We start from the raw sequence: 21,872 nt of genomic DNA on the forward strand, positions 1-21,872 counted from the left end.
GCCTACTCAAAGGATGCTGAGCGTAGAGATTCAGGAAGACACCAGTTACACAGTTTGAGCTTTTGGATTAGGCTATGCCTAAAGTAAGGTCTATCCCTGGACTTTCCAGCTGGTGCAAGCCAAGAAATTCCCTTTTGTTTAAGCTTATTTGGGATGGGTTTCTCTTACTGGTAACTGACAGTCCCATTGGTTTACCACTGATTTGCAAATGTTACCACTTGTGCTCAAAAAATATCAGTGGTTTCCTACTGTCTATAGAACAAGGCTTAAATTCCTTAGCCTGGCAGCCAAGGTCATCCACAAGATGGCCTTGACTTACTTCCCAAACTTTATTTCGAATTGCTTCCTTATATGAAACTCTCCTTCGGTCAAACTGGCACACGCTTTGTCCCCTGAATATTCAAAGCCCACAGCCACCTTTGAAGAGTCTTGTTTTCCTCTAAGAAATAACTCGTCTCAGCCCCCCGAGGCCCCAGTGATCTCTTCTGCCTCTGAATTCTCATCACATTCATTGTTTTGAGCTTTTCTTTGACACTTGACATCTTACTGCTCATTTTTTGAACCATTATTTAATGGGCATCCATGTATGCTAGGCACAGTGCTGGGTGCTCAGGAGATGTGATGTCTGTTCTCAAGAAGCTTGCAGACTAGTGGGCAAACCAATGACCAAATATTGATGCAAAGAGTACCATATAATTACTGTTAAGACAAACAGTACTCCCCAAGAAAGGTCAGGGTTCCATAAGAAGGTATAATAAGGGAATCTATCCAACTAGTGGGGGGGGCAGGGAAGGCTTCCCTGAAAAAGTGATAATTGGTGCATAAAGAACAGCTCAGTGTGGCTGGAAGGAGGCAACTGGGCGGGGGGTGGAAGGAGATGCAGTCAGATAAGTCAGCAGGGCAACGTCTATGGACTGTTCGGGGGCTGGGAATGACTCAGAACCTTAACCTACCAGCAAAGGCACTGGAGGATTGTCAGCGGGGAAGTGGCCTGACCAGCTCTGTACTTTAAGAGATCACTCTTTTTTGTTGTTGTTGTTAATGTTTTATTTATTTATTCATGAAAGTCAGAGAGAGAGAGAGAGAGAGAGAGAGAGGGAGAAGCGGGCTCCCCGCCTAGCAGGGAGCCCAATGCGGGACTTGATTCCAGGACCCTGGGATCATGACCTGAGCCAGAGGTAGACGCTTAACCATCTGAGCTGCCCAGGCGCCCCATAAAAGATCACTCTTTTTCGCATATGGATAACGGATTAGAGGGGACCGTTGAGAGGCAGCTGTTACGGTGGTACAGGGGACAGATGATGTGGCTTAAATGTTGGTGATATCAGTAGAGCTGGAGAGAATTACATGGGTTCAGTTACATTTGAAAGCAGGAGCTGTATGACTTCGTGATTTGTTGGATGTGGGCAGAGGGATGCGAGGCACAGCGGACTGCAAGGAAGATGGGGGACACTGGAGGCAGAACAGGTTTGGAGGAAAAGGAGGCTTGTTTCAGATAAGTTTAATTTGAAGTTGTTGCAGAATAAGTGCATTTGTTAAGTAGTTACGTGTTTGAAGTTTAAAAGAACAGTCTAGACTTCAGATATAAGTTTGGGAGTCTCTGGCATGTACCAGGTATTCAAAGCCAGGGAGGTGGACAAGCTCATCCAAGGAGACTGTAAAGCCAAAGGATGACCTGGGCCATACCACAGAACATCTCAACTTTTAGAGGTTTAGTTGTTGCGATGGAGGCAACACAGAGAGGAGATGGAGATCTCTAGCTTCCCAGATAGACTGAAACCTCTCGGGTGCAGGAACCCAGCCTCGTCTAATTCTCTGAAGAAACAGTGCTCTGTACTTAATATATATTGAAGAAATAGTGTAGATTACACTAAATAGTGGCATTGGGCTGAGAATCAGAAGACGTACATTCTAAAATTTTAAGATTCTGGGTGAAAACCTCAATCCACACTCATAATGTAACTGTAAGTGACATTCCACTAGTATTAGATAGAGCCCTATAGACACAAACGCTGGAGAGGGCCCAGGACAGAAAACACAAAGGGGAGGAGGAAAGGAGGGGTGGGGAAAGGTGCTTCCCATCTTACTGCATTATCTAAGTCTCACTACATGCCTATGAAGAACACTCCCGCAGAAGACAGCTGTACATGGGATGGCTGAACAAACTGAGGTTCACGAACTCTTAGAAACATGACCACTAAGGAGTAGAACCAGAATTCAAACTCACATCTGCTGATCTCCCAAACCTGTGCTTTTGCGTCTACTGTACAGTGCCCCTGAATGCCTGCTCACCAACACACAAGGCATATGAGAGTTAACTAACAATGCAAAGTGGTCTACGATTAAACGTCAAGGTAAGAGCAATGGATTGTGTATGCTACCGTTTAAAGAAAAAGAAGATCAATATGATACAGACACAGTTCCCTGTGCCTTGAAATAACAGGAAGAGAGCTTGAGGGTCAAGAATGTGTGTTCGCGGGACAGGGCAGCAAAACCCAAAGCTACCACACTAACAAGAAAAGCAAAGTTAAGGCTCAGAAATTCTCCTCTTCTGTGTCTCACACAGCTCCTTTGAGAATATGTTCCCAGAGGCAGGGGAATGTCTGTGATGGTGGAGTGTGGACCAGGAGCAGGTAAAGTACTTAAATTACTTTTTAGGACAAGTAGGGGCTGGGAAAGCATGTAACTTTGGCTCTAAACAGCATTCCCTGAAGACACGATGCCAATCTGAGTAAAATAAAACAACCAAAGGCTTTAATAAAATAACGGAGCTTGTGCGTGAAATCCCCATTTAGTCCTAATATAACTCAACCTGTAGGAGATCCCCCACCACAGTCTTTCCCCCTCAATAACGTAAGTTTCTTGAGAGCAGGGACCATATCATAGTCTTCTCATGTCTTGGTGGCTTGGCACAAGGTCTTGTCCAACTTAGTCGGTGTACAAACATGTTTTAAACTATTAGAAACTAAATGTTATATGTCCACAAATGGAGCCCCGAGGCTTCTGAATGAAAGGAGGAAGGAATGAGAATGGCAAGGGTGTTTTTCCTATCACTGGGTTTTTATCAACCAAAGGGCGAAGGAAGGAATCCATTTCGACATCAACAATTTTCAACCTCCCAAACTAATTAGATTGAAATCTATTCCGAACCTGCCAGAGAACTACTTAGCGCAGTTACAAATCACCAATTCACTTTAATCCCTGTGAAGTCGTCAAGATATACTGCAGAGCGAGGGCGATATCACAGCCGCACCGAGCCAATCCTATTCTCAACTCTTCCAATGACTAATTGGATCCATTTGCAAGAAATCTGGCCAGGGAGAGTGGGGTGACCTGAGGCCAGGAAACAGCAAAGCTTGAACTCTCTCTTAATAAAAACGACTACAAACACAAATGCGAGTTCCTAAGAGCTCACATCTATCACATGCTTAAAAGCTTGCCAAGTGCTTTCTCTTTCGTTATCTCATTTGATTGCCCCGGGACAATCTTGTGAGTAAGCAGCACTTCGCACAGTGCCTGGCATTCTCTGAACGCACAGGGCCGGACAGGCGCCGAGCGTCCCATTCCACAGATGAGGAACCCAAGCTCAGAGAAAAGGAAAAGGAAGCGAAGTTCTCCCCAGCGCTCCCAAGGAGGACAGGGCTCAGTCCGCCCATCTGCAGAATGGGCGCATGCACAGCGCAGATTCTCTCCGAGGTCGGGGCCACGATGTCTGCGAGGTTCCACACACCACACGCGGCACCGAGGGCCCTTCCGGGTTCCACATTTTTTAGAGCTGCCCGGGATCCACCTGCTCACGCCCCGCTCCCCACCGCCGCCCCACCCGCCGAGTCCGGCGACCAGGGGAAGGCGAAAGAGGGTAAGGCGGAAGGGGGCCGGACCCTCCAACCTCGGTGCTAGCCCACTACTCCTGGCCGGGGCAGGCTGTGCCTGCTCAGGAGGCGCCTCCGTTCCCGCCTGGGTGGGAACCCGAGCTTTGCACTTCTGTTCCGGGGCAAACTCTCCAGCCGCCCTCTCTCTCTAACCCTGATGAGCAAAAGCAACCTCCCTAGCAGATAGACTTTTAGGTTATTATTCCAAATGGCTAGTTAGAAAAAGGAAGTCAAAGTCTCAGCTAAATGGTAGCTCCTGGAGGGGCAGATGAAGAGCCAGACTGCCTGGGTTCAAATGCCGACTTTACCACCTACCACCTAGGTGATGTTGGGCCTCAGTTTTCCTCATCTGTAAATGTGAGTTTTAAATGTGTTAATCGATGTGAATCGCCTACACTGGAACTGTGTCTGGCACACAGTTCAGCATTGTATAAATGTGAAGTTTTATTATCCCAAATATTTTACTGGACAAACGGGTTTCAATATACTACCCTTGAAATAGCGTTTTTGGTATTAACATGATGATGAAATTTGATCTCCTTTCTCATAATTACCAAGAAATCTTCTCTCCTTCACCTGAGTATTTCACCATCCCTCCTCAGCTGCTGACTGCAAGCTTTGTTCTAAAGGAAGGGGTCTTAGGTTGTGCTTGCCTATACAAGGAAGCTTACAATTTTCACGTTATTAAGACACTAAAGTCAGCTGTCACTCAACATTTGGCTAGTGATGGCTCTCTAATATTTCCTTCCTTGTGCAGATTTTTCAATCAACAAAAAAGCCTGACTTTGACCTCTGAGTCTGTGGTCTTACTTTCCACAATACCTGTAGTAGGTTGCAAAAATCCTCCCGTCCCAGCATGCATTCCCCCTTTGCAGTATGTGTTTGAGAGATGGAGTCTACTTCTCTACCCCTTCAATCTGGGCTGGCCTTGGGGACATGCGTAAAAAAATCAACAGGAGTCTCACTGTGGAAGTTCTGAGCTTACACCGCAGAAAGCTCCCTCCCATTCTCTCTCTTCATGCTGCTAGGATGACCAACCATCCTGATTCTCCTGAGAGTCTCCTGTGATATGGGACTTTCATTGCTAAAACCGAGATAGTCCCAGGCAAAGCAGTATGGCTGGTCATCCTACCTGCTGCCCTGACGCAGCCATCATCCTTGAGGATGAGAAGTCCTGAGGAGAGAATGGCCTAGTCAACATCCAGCACCACCAGCATTTGGCTCTTCCAGCTCTAGTCTTCTTGCCAGATGATAGAAGCCATGTGAGTTAATTCAGATGAGACCAGCAGAACCACCCAGCTGAACTTACCCCACATTTCTGTCCTACTGAACTGTGAGCAAATGCAACGGTGATTGTTTTAAGCCACATAGTTTTGGTTTGTTACACAGCAACAGATAACTGATACAATACTCTAAGCCCTTAACTACAGGGCCTTAGCCAAGGCCCCACATGTCCCACTAAGAATCATAGGTGACTAACCACTCCTTCTGCTTTGTCCATGAATGCTCCCCATCCAATATAAGAAAGCTTTGTCTCACTTTCTTACTGAACCACCAGATAATGAATACACTAACTTCTGGGTTGTACTCTTTTGAAGGTTCTTCAGCATTAACTATTTCAGCACCTGAGCATGCATTCTTTCCAACAAACAATTTTGTGCATCTACATCTGTGTCAGGCACAGTCCGTGGCACTGAGGATACAGTCATGAGCAAGACAAAGTCCCTGCCCTCTTGTGGAAGAGACAGATGCCAAAACAATTATTCTGTAAATATAGCATCAGGTAGTAAAAAATGCCACGAAGAAACAAAAAGCTCAATATGAAAATAGCGCGATAGGTAAAGCAGAAGGGCCTCCCATTTCAAATAACAGCGACATCAATGAACTAATTTCCAGGGAAGAAAAATTGTAGCCATTGTCCAAAGTTTAGAGGAGACGCCAGGAAACTGTTCTTTCAGAACTTTTCCCATTAGCTGAACGCCTTCCTTTACCGGGCATTTACTGTGGTGTGGAATATTTCTCTAGCTGAGTAAGAGGAGACGATCGTAAATAAAACATGGACCCTTTCCCCAAGGGAATTATACCTGGAGAGGGCCTTGGGACCTTTGCTCATCCCTCAGCCTAGAATGCTCCTCTCCTCCTCCTTCATCCACTTACCTATCTTTCACTGAGATGCCATTTTTTTTTTAAGGGAATCTTGCCACAGCCTGCTCGGAGTGTCAGTGTATCGTTAACTATAAATAATAATGCTGTATAACAAATAACCACGACAACTTAGCAGCTTACATCAATGAGTGTTTATTGAACTCACAAGGGTGCAGGTTAGCTAGAGGTCAGCTGACCTGGGTTGGGATTGGCTGGGCAGCTCTGCTGATCTCAGCTGGGCTTTCTCACTCATTTTTATAGCACATCCATCTCTTTATTGACTAGTACATGTATGTTTCTCTAGCAGGGAGTGACCCACCCATGTCATGTCACATCTCTCCCCTCCTTTGCCCAATTACAGATTTCCTGAAAGTCCTACAGCCTGAGGATCATGCTCATCACACCTCCCATGTTACTCAGAGCATGTGATGCAGCTCCTTGAATGGCTTTTAAATTACCATGTGCTAGAAAAATGGATGGTATGATGCTGTGTACTTAGTAATCAGGAGATTTAGTTCATGAAATGTTTTTCTGAAAACCCAGTGCTTGAGCATTGTTGGTAATTTTCCTCATATTCCTCACTGATGCATGGGGGAGAAATAGAGCTTTCCAAACATGATTTACTTAGCCTGTAATGAGGCTGTTCCAAAGGCTGTCCAAGCGCATGAGTATTGGGGTTTGAGAAACGGCTGCAGTGATCCTACTATGGTTTGATGGAACTTCAAGGAACCATGTATAGGAAGCTCAGTGGACTCTGGTTCAGTTCCTACAGGTTCCTGGGTAGGCCTGAAGTATGTGAGCATCTCTCACTCACTTTTAATTTTCAGGGGTCAGTTAATCTAGACCGCTTAGCTAGAGTGGTTCCCGAGGGGAGGCTCTGCTCCACCTGCCTTCTCCTCGTAGGAGGCATATTTTCAAGGTGATGGAAAGGCACAAGAAGGCAAATGGGAACACACAAGAAAGACCTGTCATGCCTCCACTTGGAATTGGCTCACTGTCAACTCCACTTCATCTCACTGGCCAAAGCAAGTCACATGGCCAAGCCAAAAGTCAACAGGTTGTGTTATGGGAGAAACTTCCAAAGTCACATGACAAGGTTGAAACTATAAGGAGAGGCAAAGAACTGGGACCAGTGGTGCAACCTACCATAATCAGATTCCCTCTCATGTCCTTTGCAGGTACCTTCAACTTCTTCTTGGGGCTCGACCCACTTAAAATCATGTTACAATGGATGCATTTATTTCTTTGATGTTTTATTCTCCCAGCACAATAAACTCCACAAGGGCAAAGAACACATCAGGATTGTTCATTTCTGGATCTAACATGGTGCCTAGCACAGTGCGCGGCACAAGGTACATACTAAGTAAGTGTTGACTGAATGAGTGTGAGTGGTAGAAACAAGAGTAGGAAGTGGTAGGATGGTAGAAGAATAGTTAGGGGTAACTAAGGATAGTAAGAATAGTAGGAAGGAGGGAGGAATAATTTCTGAATGAGTTGAGCAAGGTGAGCTTCTTGAAGGAAGGGGTTGTGAGTTAAGAATTAAGTGCGTTTCTCTCTGGCTCAATTCCACTCCCTCTGACTCAGCGATTGGACTTCCCAATTTATTCATTCCAAACAGCAGAGGGTTTGCTATTCCCCAACCCCCTACTTTTGTGCATGGTGGTGAGGCCTTTGGGAGGGTCCAAAGGCGTAGCTGAGAATGCCCGGGACTGGAGCCACAAAGCTCTAAGTCCTGGGACTAGGCTTCCCATTCACATACTCTCCATTTGCCCCTTTGCCTCTAGCATACCAATCCTGCAATCAACCCTCCCTCCTCAGAGTGAGAAAACCGATTTTGTTAAAACCTCTGTATCAAAAGTCCTCTAACGCTTCTTATGATATCTGAAGCTCAGGTACGGCTGACAGCATCCTCAGAATGTCACGTGTGCCTCCTGAGTCAGCCCCATTTCTTGACCTGTGCCTTGCCTGCCACCACCTAAGCTCTAGCAGGACTGTATTACCTTTGGTTTCTAGAAAACACCAAGCCAATTTCCTGCCTGGGACTTGACTCACTCAGTCTCTCCTCTGCCTGGAACATCCAGTCTTACTCTTTCCCACGACCCTCCTGCCTCCTCTACACCCCGACCTTGGCACACCCTTCTCTGCCTTCCGTTGAGCACATCCTCTGGACAGTCTTGCCTGACATATTTGTAAAACTGATCTCTCCCTTCTTCATTTCTGCTTCTCAGACTTCTCTTATCACACATGAAATACTGTTTGGGGGTGTTTATATGACACAGTGGTTAACAGCATGGATTTCAAGTCCCTACTATGCCACTTGCTTGTAGTAGGTGACAGTCCTTCCTTTATAAAGTGTGGCTCAGTCAGTTAAGCATCTACCTTCGGCTCAGCTCATGATCTCTGGGTCCTGGGATCAAGACCCGTGTCCCTGTTCAGTGGGGAGTCTGCTTCTCCCTCTGCCTCCCTCCCCCAAGCTTGTGCTCTCTCTCAAATAACTAAATAAAATCTTTTTTTCTTAAAAAAAAAAAAGCACCCAAAATATTCCTCGTGCAGAGATGAAGAATGATCATTCAGTGTTAGCCATTGTTTTCTTTTCTCTTCTCTTCTCGACATGCTTCCTCTCTTGCCTTGGCTGCTAGGAAGCTCTGAGAAAGTGATAGTGATAGTCAAAACATCTCTGATTACCGCCTTCAGAGAGCTTTTTGTGCAGTTATAGGGGAAAGACCTTAAATCAATAATTGCACAGCTAAGCAGTCAGCTCCAGTGTTTCTGGGCACTGTGAATAAAGAGTGTAGGTGCTATGCAAGCATATAACTTGGAGAGATTAAACTGTTTGAGGGGTAGTGGGACAGGCAGAATAACGACCCCTCCCAAGATGTCTACCACCGAATCCCCAGAACCCGTGAATATGGCACCTTGCATGGCAAAAGAAACTTTGCAGATGTGATTAAATGAAGGATTTTGAGACAGGAGATGATTCTGGATCAGCCAAGTGGGCCTAATGGAATCACAAGAGTCCCGATAAGTGAAGGAGGGAGGCAGGAGAGTCAGAGTGAGACAGCATGAGAAAGACCTGACCGTGCACTGCTGGCTTTGAAGATGGAAGAAGAGGCCATGGGTTGAGCCACGTGGGTGGCCCCTAGAAGCTGGAGAAGACAAAGAAATGGGTTCTCCTCTGGAACTTCCAGAAGGAACAGCACCACCTTGATTTTAGCCTGGTGAGGTCTGTTTTGGAGTTCTGACCTCCAGTAGTGTCAGATAATAAGTTCGTGTTGTGTTAAGTCACTGAATTTGTGGTCATTTGTTATAGCAGTCATAAGAAACTAATAGAGGTGGTCAGCTTAGCCCATTTTTGGAAGAGAGGGAAGAAGGGACCGAGGAAGGGAGGAGGGAAGGGAAGAGTCTAAGCCAAGGGAGGTGGAACCAGTTAAAGGTGATGGTCTCTAGGGTCTGCTGCAACCTACTAGCCTCTGCTGCTATTTGTGGGAAGGAAAGCCTTGGCGGGGATGGTGGTCAGTACTTACTAAGGGGGCATCTAGCCCCTGTGCTATGGCTTGCACTGCTTTGTTGCAAGTCAACTTTAGCCTTCATTCTAAAGCACTCAAAATCAAACACACCACTGGCCCCGGAACTCTTGCAAACCCATGGAATGGAGATCCTTGTGGACATATTGAAAACATTTTAAATGTAAACTAATATTTTTCTATGAGCCTGGCTGTAGTACCGTAATCTTCTGTGCCGCAGAGCAGACCATGGGGGAAGCTGTGATTGGTTTGGTGGGAATGCCCAGACATCTCTGTATATACAGGCGACCCATTGATGTCCTGCACTGCCTGGTGGTGGTTAAAACAGGACAGAGCCAGGCTGAACTTTGTGGCTGGGCAGGCCAGCAAAGGAGGGGGTAAAGCCCAAGTGCAGAGACGGCCGCTGTGTGACAGAATGTCCTGGAAAATGCCCCACCCTAATGAAGCTTGTCTAACCTTGTTTTAAAACTTTCTCTCCGATGTAAACAAACATATCCCCCAAATTCCCTTGCTTTCCACATCAGCAAAAGTTGCCTCACGCCTTGAAAACCACTCACAGCTTGTTGTTTGCCCCATTTCTTCTTCCAGGACTGAGCCACCCCAAGTGGGGCAGTCAAGTCATGATTTTTCTGTCTCTTTCCGGGATCAGCTTTCAAATCTCCTCCTCAGAGAGGCTGTCCCTGACCTGTCTGAGTTGGCCTACTCATTCCATTATATACCAAATTTATCGTGTTTGAAATAGTTGTTTATTGATTTGTATGTGGTCTGCCTCTTTCTTATTCCCTCTCTCCACCCGACGAGAATGTCCGCCTTTGAAAGCAGGGACCTCGTCCCTCTTGAATGTTGCTGGGTCATCTTACTCCCACCCAGTGATCACATTCCCATTTCTCAACCACCAAGTTACAGGCTGAACTGTGTCCCCAAAAAAACTCGTATGTTGAAGTCCTAACCCCCAAGGCTTTAGAATGCACCTGTGTCGGGAAAGAGAGTCTTCAAGAGGTAATTGAACGGAAGTAAGGTCAGTCGGGTGGGCCCTAATCCAGTATGACTGGTGTCCTTATGAGAGGCGGTTTGGACACAGGGACAGAAGGAAGACCATGGGAGGACACAGAAAGAAGACCATCCAGCAGCCAAGAAGAGAGGCCTGGAACAGATCCCTCCCTCGTGTCCTCAGATGGGCCCTCCCAACACCCTGATCTCAAGTTTCCAGCCTCCAGAACTGTGAGAAAACAGACTGCTATTGTCTACACGCCTCCCAGTCTGTCTGGTGCTTTGTGGGCAGCCCTAGCAAACCCATCCACACCACCATGAGGAGAACCAGGTGCTTGCAAGAAACCCCTGGAGGGAATGTCTGTTAGGAGTTCCTCCTCATCAATTAAGGTACTAGCGGCAAGGGCTCAGCACACTCAAATTGGGTAATTTGGGGTGAGTTTAATTAAAGGACCATTTGTAGAGATGTGGGCAGAGTGGGGGGCAGCATGAGGGAGAGTGCAGGACGCTGGGGCTAGCAACCATGGGGAGCCATTACTACCCCTGGACTGCCGGGGACAGGGCAGGGAGCTGTCGGCTGGAATAGGAACAGAGAGAACATTCTGTGGAAGCAGAGTTGCCTGAATAAAAGCTGTGGCCTTTGGGGACCAGCCAGTTGTCAGTGAAGCTGCAAGGAGGGGACCAGGGAAATAAATACCCCTACGTTACTCTCTTCCTTCCCTTGCCAGTCAAGGCTCTAAAATGGCGGAAGTCATGGGTGCGGTCCCTGGGGTCTAGACTTCTGGGGCAGAGAGCAGGTGGAGAGTAGGTCTGAAGGGCCAAATTGAAAGTTCCAGCACAACATCCGCTTTCCCCATTGTTGTCTAAGGATTTCTCTTCTGCTTGCTAACTCCTGCAGAGAAATGGACCAAATCCACCTTCGTCTTCAGCTCCTGCAGTCTGGGAATGCCATTTTTAAACCACGCTTTCGATACTGAATTTCGTCACAGACCCCCCAAATGAGTCCCTGCATTGAGTTTTACTTCCGCTTTATTGAGAACACGTTCTGAGAAAGGTAGCACGGTCTCAGCCCCTGCCTCCCACGGACTTGAGCCCCTAAACCTTTACTCTGTAGGCTTTTCGGTCACCCCGATGAGAAGATTATCCTCTCCAATCTTTCTCAGGCACGAATCATGTTCTGCAAGTTTGGTGTGCGGAAGACGCTTCAAAAATGCTCAGTCATCAATGCCCGGGAGGATTCCAAAATAGGAGGAATGGGTGGTTAATATTTACTGAACACCTATTGAGTGTCAGACAGTTAACCACCTTAATCCTGACAAGAATTATGAGGTCAGAGTATTATCTCAGCTTTCAGAGGAGGAAGTGAGGCTCAGAGAAGGAAGCTGACCAAAGTCACATGGGCAGCAAGTTAGCAGAACTAACTGACCAGAACCCTCCAGTGTCTGTGTACTTCTCACTCTACCAGATGCTTTCCAAAGAAACAAAATGGCTCAAAAAAAAAAAAAAAAGTTAACAGGCGAAATAAGATGTTCAGAGTAACAATAATGCCAGATGCATATTGAATATTTAGCATCTTCCTGGGCACTGTGATTTACATGAATTATTGCATTAAGTCCTCAAAACCACCTTAACAAGCTCTGTGCTCCTGTTATTTACATTTTGAAGATGGACCTTGAGTCTTCGAGGAGTTAAGTGACTTGTTCTGGGTAAGACATGTGCTCACAATCCAAACCCCAGGTGGTCTGATTCTGGAGGCCAAGCTCTTTGTGAGAATTACAATTTCAAAGAATCAATTAAGATGAGCAAGAACTTAGGAGAGGGGCAGCCCACCCCACGTTCCCGCACCCCATGTGTGGAAACCCCAACCATCACAGATTACCCTGCAGCTTTGCACTGAGTTAAGAGTGGGAGGAGAAAGCACAGCAAGAACTGCTGAGGGAACCTTCCAGAAAGAACCTGCTTCCTCAATGTTCACAAAGACTAGAAGAGACTAACTCGGGTTTCTCATCCCCAGCACTACTGACATCTTGGGTGGGATAATTCTTTGTTTGGGGAGGATGTCCTGTGCACTGCAGAATGTTGAGCAGCATCCCTGGTCTCTCCCCTCTAGATGCCAGTGGTAGCCCCCTTGCCCAGTGTGACAACAAACAATGTGTCCAGCTTTTTCAGATGCTGCCTGCAGAGGAAAATCACCCCTCCTCCATTGGAGAACCACTGCGCTAGCTTGGAATGAAGGTGAAGAGTAGGAGAGAGACTCAACTAGAAACTCTTCATGTGGAATACCCAGAAATAAAACCTCAAAACTGAAGGGCTGACCTCCAGAAACAAGGCAGAGCCCAGGACAAGGAAAAGCAGCAAGAAGACCTCATGTTTTGATGGAAGGGCTGCCGTGACGGGCAGGTGTGTCACTTATTACTACTCAACAGTGGACAAATTGCTTCGCCTTGCAGACTTCTGGTCTCCCAGGCTATGAAAGGCACATAAAAATACCCACAGCACAGGGTTGTTTCAGGGATCAGATGATGCATCTAGTGTTCCGCATGTGATCGGGGTTCACGTAGCTGGTTTCCCTTTTCTCTCGTTTCTAAGACCAGCAAAGCCAAGTCCTGCAGCTGGGCCATGTGACTGCTATCCAACTTCCTGCATACATCTCACTCTGATGAAGTCCTTTCTTGCCCTCCAAACAGCTGGCCAAGGATGACTCACCACCACAGGAGAGCCATATCCCAAAGAACGAAAGGGGAGGGGCATTGCAGGCAGGAAAAAAAAAAAAAAAAAACAGCCTATGCACAGAGGGAAGGAAAGGCACAGAGAAATTATGAACCATGGAATATGTGGAAATTGCAAGTTGTCTGGGGGGCTCTAAAGCCTGCAGAGTACAATCATCCCAGCAGCTGAGGCTGAAAGAGATCAGAACCAGACTTTGAATGGTCAGGCTCTTACTGTTTGTCTGCCAAACTCCTACTCATCCGTCAAGACCCATCCCAAAGAATGAAAAATAGAGCTAGTCATATGTGGGTCTGAAGCATTCAGAATGGAATCACCCCAAGAGCTGGGGCTAACAGGGAGTTTGAGACCAGCTTCTGAAAGGCTAGGCCCTCGCTCTATTTGCATGGTAAACTATCGCCCCTTTGTCATCTATCTTAAATGTCGAAATGTCATCCTCTTTGTGACACCAACCCAGCTCCTCCAGGTAATGTACATACTCTCTCCTTACTTTTCTGTGCTCCTACCTCTCTTCTAACAATATATCCGTTGTACCATAAAAGGTTGTTTTTGTGTCAGGCTCACCTACCAGGCAGTATGCCCCGTGGTGGGAAGGGACCATATGCTGTGCATCTTCACATTCCACATACCTAGCACGGAGCCTATGTAACAGACATTGTTAGTGGCCTACTCAATATCCATCCCTCCCATCTTCTTTTCTAACAGAATCCTAACCGGGCAATATGTTTGATCAAAAGTATTCACCTCCCCAGGTGCCCTCGAAGCTCAGGTGCCATGTGACCTGGCTTAGACCAATGAGATGCAAGCTGAGTTCTATAGGGTGGGCTTCTAGAAAAGTCATTGCTTTCCTGATTAAGGGTCAGACCCGTCTGGCTTTTTGCCTTTGGCCCCTCATAACCACACACTCTCATCCCATCTTCCTGCCTGTAACCTTGGACTCCACACCTCGAGGTGGAGTGGCCGTGTTGTGACCGTGAGGATGAAAAATCACAGTGGGGATGGCTGAGCTGGCATCTGGAAGAATCCTGAGTCCTTAAGGACTTGCTCGAGCAGCTGTGAGCTCTTGAGATTTTCCTCTTCTGGACTGGTTGTCAGATACAAAAATCAAACCCCAGGATGATTAATCTACTGGATGGGTTTCTGGTACACGCAGCTCCATGCATGATAAATTCTATAACCGGGTGTATAAGCAGTGCTTAGTGAATTGTGACGATCCAATTGAATGGCCAGATCTCCAACTGCTCAGCTCAGGCCACTCGGCCTCCACTGGACCAATAAACATGTGTAAGGGATGCACAACTGTGATGGAATCCTTAAGATTTTTCTTATTGGGTTAAAAATTCTCAGCAGTTCCTGGTAGCCTTAATATGGCAAGGAGCCCAGGGCTTTCTCCATCTGGGGCACCACCTTTCTTAAAAGAGGCTAGTTTTGGAGACCATTCCCAACTAGTTGATGTAAATTTTGAGGCAATTGTCAGACTGTGGCAGGAGTGTAAGTATTGACTTTGGGATCAACACATATCGAGCAGCTGGTCTGCCAGGGGGTAGGTAGGCACTATACTGAGAACTGGGGATATGGGAGGGCGTGGTTTGAGCAAAAACAGCCCCCCCTTAAGGAGCTTACAGTCTAATGGGGGAGACAAAGCCTCCTTGAACAACAGCACTGATGAATACTTAATTTTAAAGGGAGATGGGTAACATAGAAAGAATGCTGGAGCTACTACAAGGATCTGTTCTGACCTGTCCTGGTTTTCAGGGAAGGCTGCCTAGAGGAGGTGGTATTTAGGCTAGCACTGGCAGGTGACCTGTGTTTAACTCTCCCTCTGTCACTTACTAGCTAATGTACCCTGGGCAAATCATTTAACTCTTCTAGGCCTCCGTTCCTACAACTGACATGTAGAATTCATAGTATTTTCCACTTATATTTGTGAGGCTTAAATGAAATAATGCTCATGGTGTCTGGCTCATAGGAAGCACTTGTTCGGCAGCTGCTCTTAGGATTTTGTTTTGGTCCGAGCCCCCGGGGCTGTCGCCCCCTGGGGTCAGTGTGCCAAGCAGCAGTGCTCAGAATGGGGCAGACGCTGGCGATCCCCACCAGTTCGGTCCAGTGAGGACCCAGCTCAGGAAATCACGTGCTGGGCGGGAAAGAGAACAAAGGCTCAGGACCAGATGAAGGGTAATTAAGTCCCCAGGGCTGACCCCAGCAAGGTCTCCTCTGCATCTGCCCCCTCCGTGGAGTTTCCGGTTACCTCCAGGCTTGGCTGATGCCAACCAGATGGGGTGGGGGGAGGTGGTGGAGACCACCCCCGTGATCCTTCGGGGAAATCCAGAGATGCTGGCTGTGAGGGGCCTCAGAGAGCAGGATCAGCTCCCCCCACCAGCATCACTTCCTCTGTACTCAGGGAAGTCTAACTCCCTTCTTTGAGCCTCAACTCCCTCATCTGCAAATAGGTTATTCAATGAAATCTGGGCTTCTCAAACTATGCTGCGTGTTATCTGGGGCAGATTTAAAAAAAAGACCCAGAACCCAGCTGTGCCCCAAACCAATTCAGAACCTCTAGGTGGGACCCGGACATCAGCATTTTTCAGACTCTCCAGGTGATTCTAATGTGCAGGCAGGGTTGAAACCCGGGCTAGACAGGCCCTAAGGGTCCTTCCAGCTCCGAGGTTGGATGCTACTTCCTCCAGCTGTGTGACTGCAGAGACGGTACGGAAAGTCTCTGAGCCTCCATGTCCTCAGCAGTAAAGAAAGGGCAGTAACAGCATACCCCTCATCGAGGTGTCATGAGGATTAAAAGGATTCATTTCTATGAAGTGCTGATAACAGTGATGGGTACCATGGAAAGCCTCCAACAGCGGGAGCTGTTCTCGCTCTTACTGTGACCATGAAGAAGGAGAAAGAGGAAGAGGAAGGGGACTCTGTGTCAGCCCCCTACCCCTGGCCCTTCTCCCCACCGTGCCCATGACTCTCACAACAATGAAAGGAGGACACATTCAGCTCTCACATCCTGAGGAGCCCAGGAGGAGGCGGGGGCTTGGTATTTGAGAGCGCCCTGTGAGTAGGAGAAAGGATGGATGAGCACAGCCAATCAGCGGGGGTCTGGTGTTGCACCACCCAGCATCTTCGGAGAACTGCTGGAAGGAATCTTGGACATTTCCTAGTCCTAACTTATTTAATCAGGGAAGACTCTGGGGCACAGAGAGGTTAAGTAATTCATCCAAGGTCACACACCTTGAGCCTAGCCAGGCCTCAAATCCAGGGTTTTATCTTTTCTTTTCTTTCTTTTTTTATTAACTTCAGTCTAGAAGTCATTAAAAAGAAAATAAAAACACTCTGTAGCCTCCTCTCAGAGGACAAAATCCATCAGCATTAATCAGTCTTTTTGCTTTGGCAGGGATGCCTTATCTCTTCCTCCTAAGCAGACACAGTGCCTACAGCTGAAAGAGCAATCGTGATCATTAATAATAATATTTTGCACTTGAAATTTTCCCCTCGCAGCAGCTGCTCTGAAAGCATCCACTCATTCAGCCACACGGTATCAGCCAATCAATCAGTCCCCAGGAGCCCGTGGTGCATCTGCTGCCAGCCTCTTGGCCTGTGCTGGGTGCTTGGAAGGACCCAGCAGCATAAGAAATAGTTCCAGAGCTCGAACGGCTGGGGGACGAAAAATAAACCCCGAGAAGAGGCTGTTGCTGGCAGAGGCGCCAGGCCTTTGTCACATCAGTTTCTGTGCATAGTAATGAACGTCAGATACCATTATAGAGGCTACTGTTTGATTTACCATGCCTGGAACCGTGCCTGAAGTTCATTGGCCAAAGGTAACTAGCATTCATTTGAGAATAATGCCAGAAAGCACCCGCTGCATCGAGAGGCTTAAATGAGTGAAAGCGTGTGAAGCTCTTAGAACAAGACCACACATGTGGAAGTACCCCATAAATGCTAGCCATTATTGGTGCTACTGTCTGTGTCAGCAAGGGTCCCGCTCAGGAAACAGATGGAATGCTCAAAAGGTTTACCAGGAAAGAAGGTAATAAAGAGGCGGTTTATGAGGCGTGGGCAGGGTTAAGGGAAACTATAGAGGGTGATGAAGCACCCAAGGGGCCAGCAATAAGCAGAAAGCTCTTACTATTCCAGATCTTGAGGGACGAGAGAAGGGGTCATGGAAGAGGGAGCTCGACCGGGGCTGTGGCACAGAGAAAAGCAGCTGCTATGAGACCCACCACAACCAAGCAGGAGGGAGTGGGGAGAATAGAGGCCCCATTTCTCTTTCTTCTTGCCTTCTAATCCCCTCTTGGTACCTCCAACTGGAAGCTAGAGGCTAAGGGCAGCTGACTGGTGGGTGCAGAGTGGTCAGCCTCTGGGGACACAGAGCAAGTCAGAGAAGAGCAGATAAGAACCCAGCAAGAGGCAGTAGAAGTGGGGAGGGGACAGACCGAGATTGACCAAAGGTAAACCCAACCAATAATTCAATATGGTGGTGATGGTTTGGCATGACAATACTTTCATGCCATGAGCCCTAAATCTTTGTTCTAGAATTCTGGCAAGGCCCTTGAGCCAAAAAATTTCAAGTTTTAAAAATGTAGATCCTTTGAAATGGAAAGTGTGCGAAACTGTGGGAAAATTTACCCCCAAACTCGGGTTTGGGAGTAGCCAAGGGAGGATCCTAATAAAGCTCCCCTCACATTTCTGTGGGCCTCTCTTGTGGCCCTGATCCCTCTCCTGCAGGAAAGGGGGTCTTCAGGCTGGGCTTCCTTCCCCCTTTTCTCTGCTTTGGATTTTGGAACCAGACAATCTATCTTTGGCTCTCAGCTGTCCGCCCTCAGTGGCCATGGGTATTTTGCCTGATCGCTCAGTCCCATCTGAAAATAGGGATAATGACACTTCCTTCCTCATAGGGGTGTTCTGAGAAATAAACGACATAATACATATAAAGCACTCAGCCATAATGTCTGGCACATAGCAGGTGTTCAATAAATATTGGCTCTTACTACAACTCACTGACTGGTAGATCTTTGAGGCCAGAGGTCAGGACTATTCCACTCTGAACCTAAGTATCAAGAATGGTGCCTCACATATACCCAGTGATAATCATTGCATAAGATAGGACACTATTCCTATTTTCCCCAGTGAGAAACTTGAGACTCACAGAAGTTACTTGAGTTGCTCAGGGCCACAGAGTTATTAAGAACCAGAGCCATGATTAAACCCAAGTGACCTGACTCTAAAGCTGTATCTTCTACACCAGTGGTTCTCAAGTTTTAGCTGGCATCAGGGTCACCTCAAGCTAGTTAAGACTTCCCCCAAGTTTCTGACTCAGCAGATCTGGGATGGGGCCCAAGACTTTGTATTTGTAACAAGTTTCCAGATGACATGGATGCTGCTGGTCTATGTGCCCCTCTTTGAGAAACACTGGTCAACGCTCTCGGCCTCCTGGTCAGTGGTCATCTCCACTGTGAACACTATGATTTCTTCAGCCTCCCGTGAACAGTCTACACAATCCAATTCCAACCTGAACCCATGACCCTCTCTCACTTTCCAGATGGAATCCTAGCACGTTGTCTGACTTTGCCCGAAGGACTGGCAGCTCCCAGTGGGCGGGGACCTTGTCCCTTGTTGTCTCTTGCTCCCACTTACCGTCTGTCCTTACCTTCTCCACCCTCAGCCCTTGGGGCAGCTTTGGTGTCTAATCTACCACGCCTGTCTGTGCTCACACAAACATACACATGTAGGTGTCCCCCTTTTTAAAAACAAGAAAAAGTTCATATTATATAATCACTTCTCTCTCCCTTCTTTCAATTTTGCCCTCCTGGGAGAACATTTTTTCCCCACTCCAGATGAACCCTCCAGAAGCAACGCTCTCTAGATGCCACTCACCACTCTCCATCCCTTCACAGGCCTGCTCCACAGAATGACCTAGCTCATTGGTGGGTCTGGGATAAGGAACCTGGCAACAGCAGCCCAGAGCCTTCCTCCCCACTCTCTCTATGGGGAGCCAGGTTCTGCTTGGTTCTCACAGTCCCTGCCACGGCCCAAAGCTGCCTACACCCCAGCAAGGGGGGGCAAGTCTGCCTATTCTGGTGTAACATAAGGCAGCCTATTCTCCTGCACATAGAGCCATGTTCTCCAATAGCAGCTTTATCTTTGGTAGAGGCAATGTTTGGGGGCTCCATCTGCCTTTCTCTCATTCTTATTTCTCGTTGGTTCCAAACGTGGGTGAGGAAACAAGGGTATTGTTTATTAGCTCATCTTGACGTGCAGCACTTGCAATATATCTTGAACCCGAAGACCTGGCTCATTTTAACAACTGATTCTGTGAGGATGCTTCTGGTTGCAAACAACAGACGGTGCAACTAAAAGTAGCTTGAACAATAAGGGGGCTGTTATCTCATATGGTAAGAATTCTGTAGACAGATCTCTTCGCCAACCTCCTGATCTCAGGTTTGTTCCCTTCCTCAAACTGCGGCCCAGCTCTGGGTCACTTTTCCCATCATTACACATTCCGTAATGGCAGGAGGGATGGGAGAAGTTAGACCATTGGGTCCCAGTGTCTGTTGTGCTACCTCCTGTCTACGGGTCCTTGGATAAGTGACCCAAACTCTTTGACCCTCAGTCTCATCCTTTGTGAAATGAGGATAACATGAATCTTCCTTCCAAGAGTGCAGGAGGGATAGAATTAAAGCATGGAGAGTCCCTCACACAGTAACACTCAATGCCTGGTCATTCCTGCCCCATTTTCTCCCCTATGACCCTCTCAGGGGAGAGAGAGACCTAAATCAATACTTAAAAAATACATCGAGTTACACCTTAAGTGAGTTTTGTGTGTGTGCGTTTGCGTGTGCTTTCAACCAAGTCCCCAGGCAGTGGGGAAGAGACCCCTCTTGAACCAGTTAACCATCCTCCTACCTGTTTCTCCTTGGGACAAGGGATCTTCTTGGGTCTAAAAGTACAATTCCAGGGTGCAAAAAGCATTTTTCTTCCTCGAGGCCATCCGTCAACACACAGAGCAGATATGCTGTATCCTTCACTAGGGCTGCTGGAACAAAGTACCACATGCTGAGCCGTTTGAACAACGGAAATATATTGTCTCACAGCTCCGGGGAGAGAAGTCCAAGATCAAGCTGTCCTCAGGGCCACACTCCCTAGAGGGCCTTAGGGAAAGATCTGTTCTGGGCTGTCCTCCCAGTGTCTGATGACTCCTTAGCCGGCGGAGGTGAGACTCTTCACATGACGTTCACCCTGCGCATGGCCTTGTGTTTAAATCTCCCCTTTTTCTAAGGACGCCGTGTCATATGGGATTAGAGGTCCACTCTACTCCATCATGAGCTCATCTTAACCAATAATATCAGAAATAACCCCATTTCCAAGTAAAGTTCAATTCTGAGATGCTAGGGGTTCTGACCGTCAACATATGCATTGGGGGAAGGGACACAGTTCAGTCCCATAACCCACCCTATGCTTCAACAATAGTATCCCCCAAACACATCCCCCACTCTTTTCTTTCTCTCTGTTTTTGCTCATGACCCGAGACACCCTTCCCTTCCATCTCTTCGAAATCCTACCCATCCTTGAAGGTCCTACTCAGACCACCTCTTCCATGCAGGCTTCCTTCAACTCTCTGGTCAGACATAGTCCCTCCGTTCTCTGTCCTCTCATACATTTCTCACAACGATGCTTTTCAAAGTCAGCCCCACACTTGATTTAGCTGTGAGTTCAGATCTCAGATCAGTCACTTTCCAGCTGGGTGATCTAGGCTCTCCCTATTTGGGTGTGGTCGGGACCAGAAGCATCTGCATCACCCAGGGGCCTGTTAGAAATGTGGAATCTCAGGCCCCACTCCAGACCTGAACAGTCTGGAACTGGGCAAGATCATCAGCTGTTTTATACGTACACTAAAGTGTGAGAAGCTCTGTTCTAGCACCAGGAACTTATTTGAGCCTCAGTTCCCGCACCTGTAAGACGGGGATGTAATAGTACGAGCCTCATAGGGTTGTGGGGAGATGACTGAGAAAATGTCATCAGCCTAGAGCAGGATAACGGTGGTTACAATCTTTATTAATATTAGCATAAGCTCTTAAAGAGCAAAGATCAAGATTCAAGCAAGTAATGCACATAAGGCTCTTAGAATAACCAAGCTAAGCACTCAGTAAGTGACAGCTATTGTCGAAAATCTTTATGATGCAGGGTGACCCCTGCTGTTCCTGCTCACCCACCTCGGGGCAGCGCCCTGCTCAAACACTCCTCATCAGTGTTCATGACAAGAGCGCAATGACCGAGTTCACGGGCCCATATGGAGAGGGATCCCTGGGCCTCATCGGTACTAATTGCATTCACTCACCATGCCAAGGCCCTCCGCCCAGTTTGTTCTCACTGAGCCAGCTGCCCCTTGCCCCAGTTCCACCGTCATCCAAGAGCCCTGGACACACAGACACAGTGGTTTCCTGTCTTCATTCACCTCCAGCAGGATCCACAGCGGGGGACAGGGGAGGGCCCGGAGAGAGAGGCCAGAGCGAACAAGAGCGAGAGCGAGGGATAGAGGGAGGGAGAGGAGGACCTGGAATTGTCACTGAGGGTCAAGTGAGGTTGTAGAATAATAATTTTGGAACATGACACGCTG

This window comes from Zalophus californianus, chromosome 4 (assembly GCF_009762305.2).
Source record: "Zalophus californianus isolate mZalCal1 chromosome 4, mZalCal1.pri.v2, whole genome shotgun sequence".
Taxonomy (NCBI): domain Eukaryota; kingdom Metazoa; phylum Chordata; class Mammalia; order Carnivora; family Otariidae; genus Zalophus; species Zalophus californianus.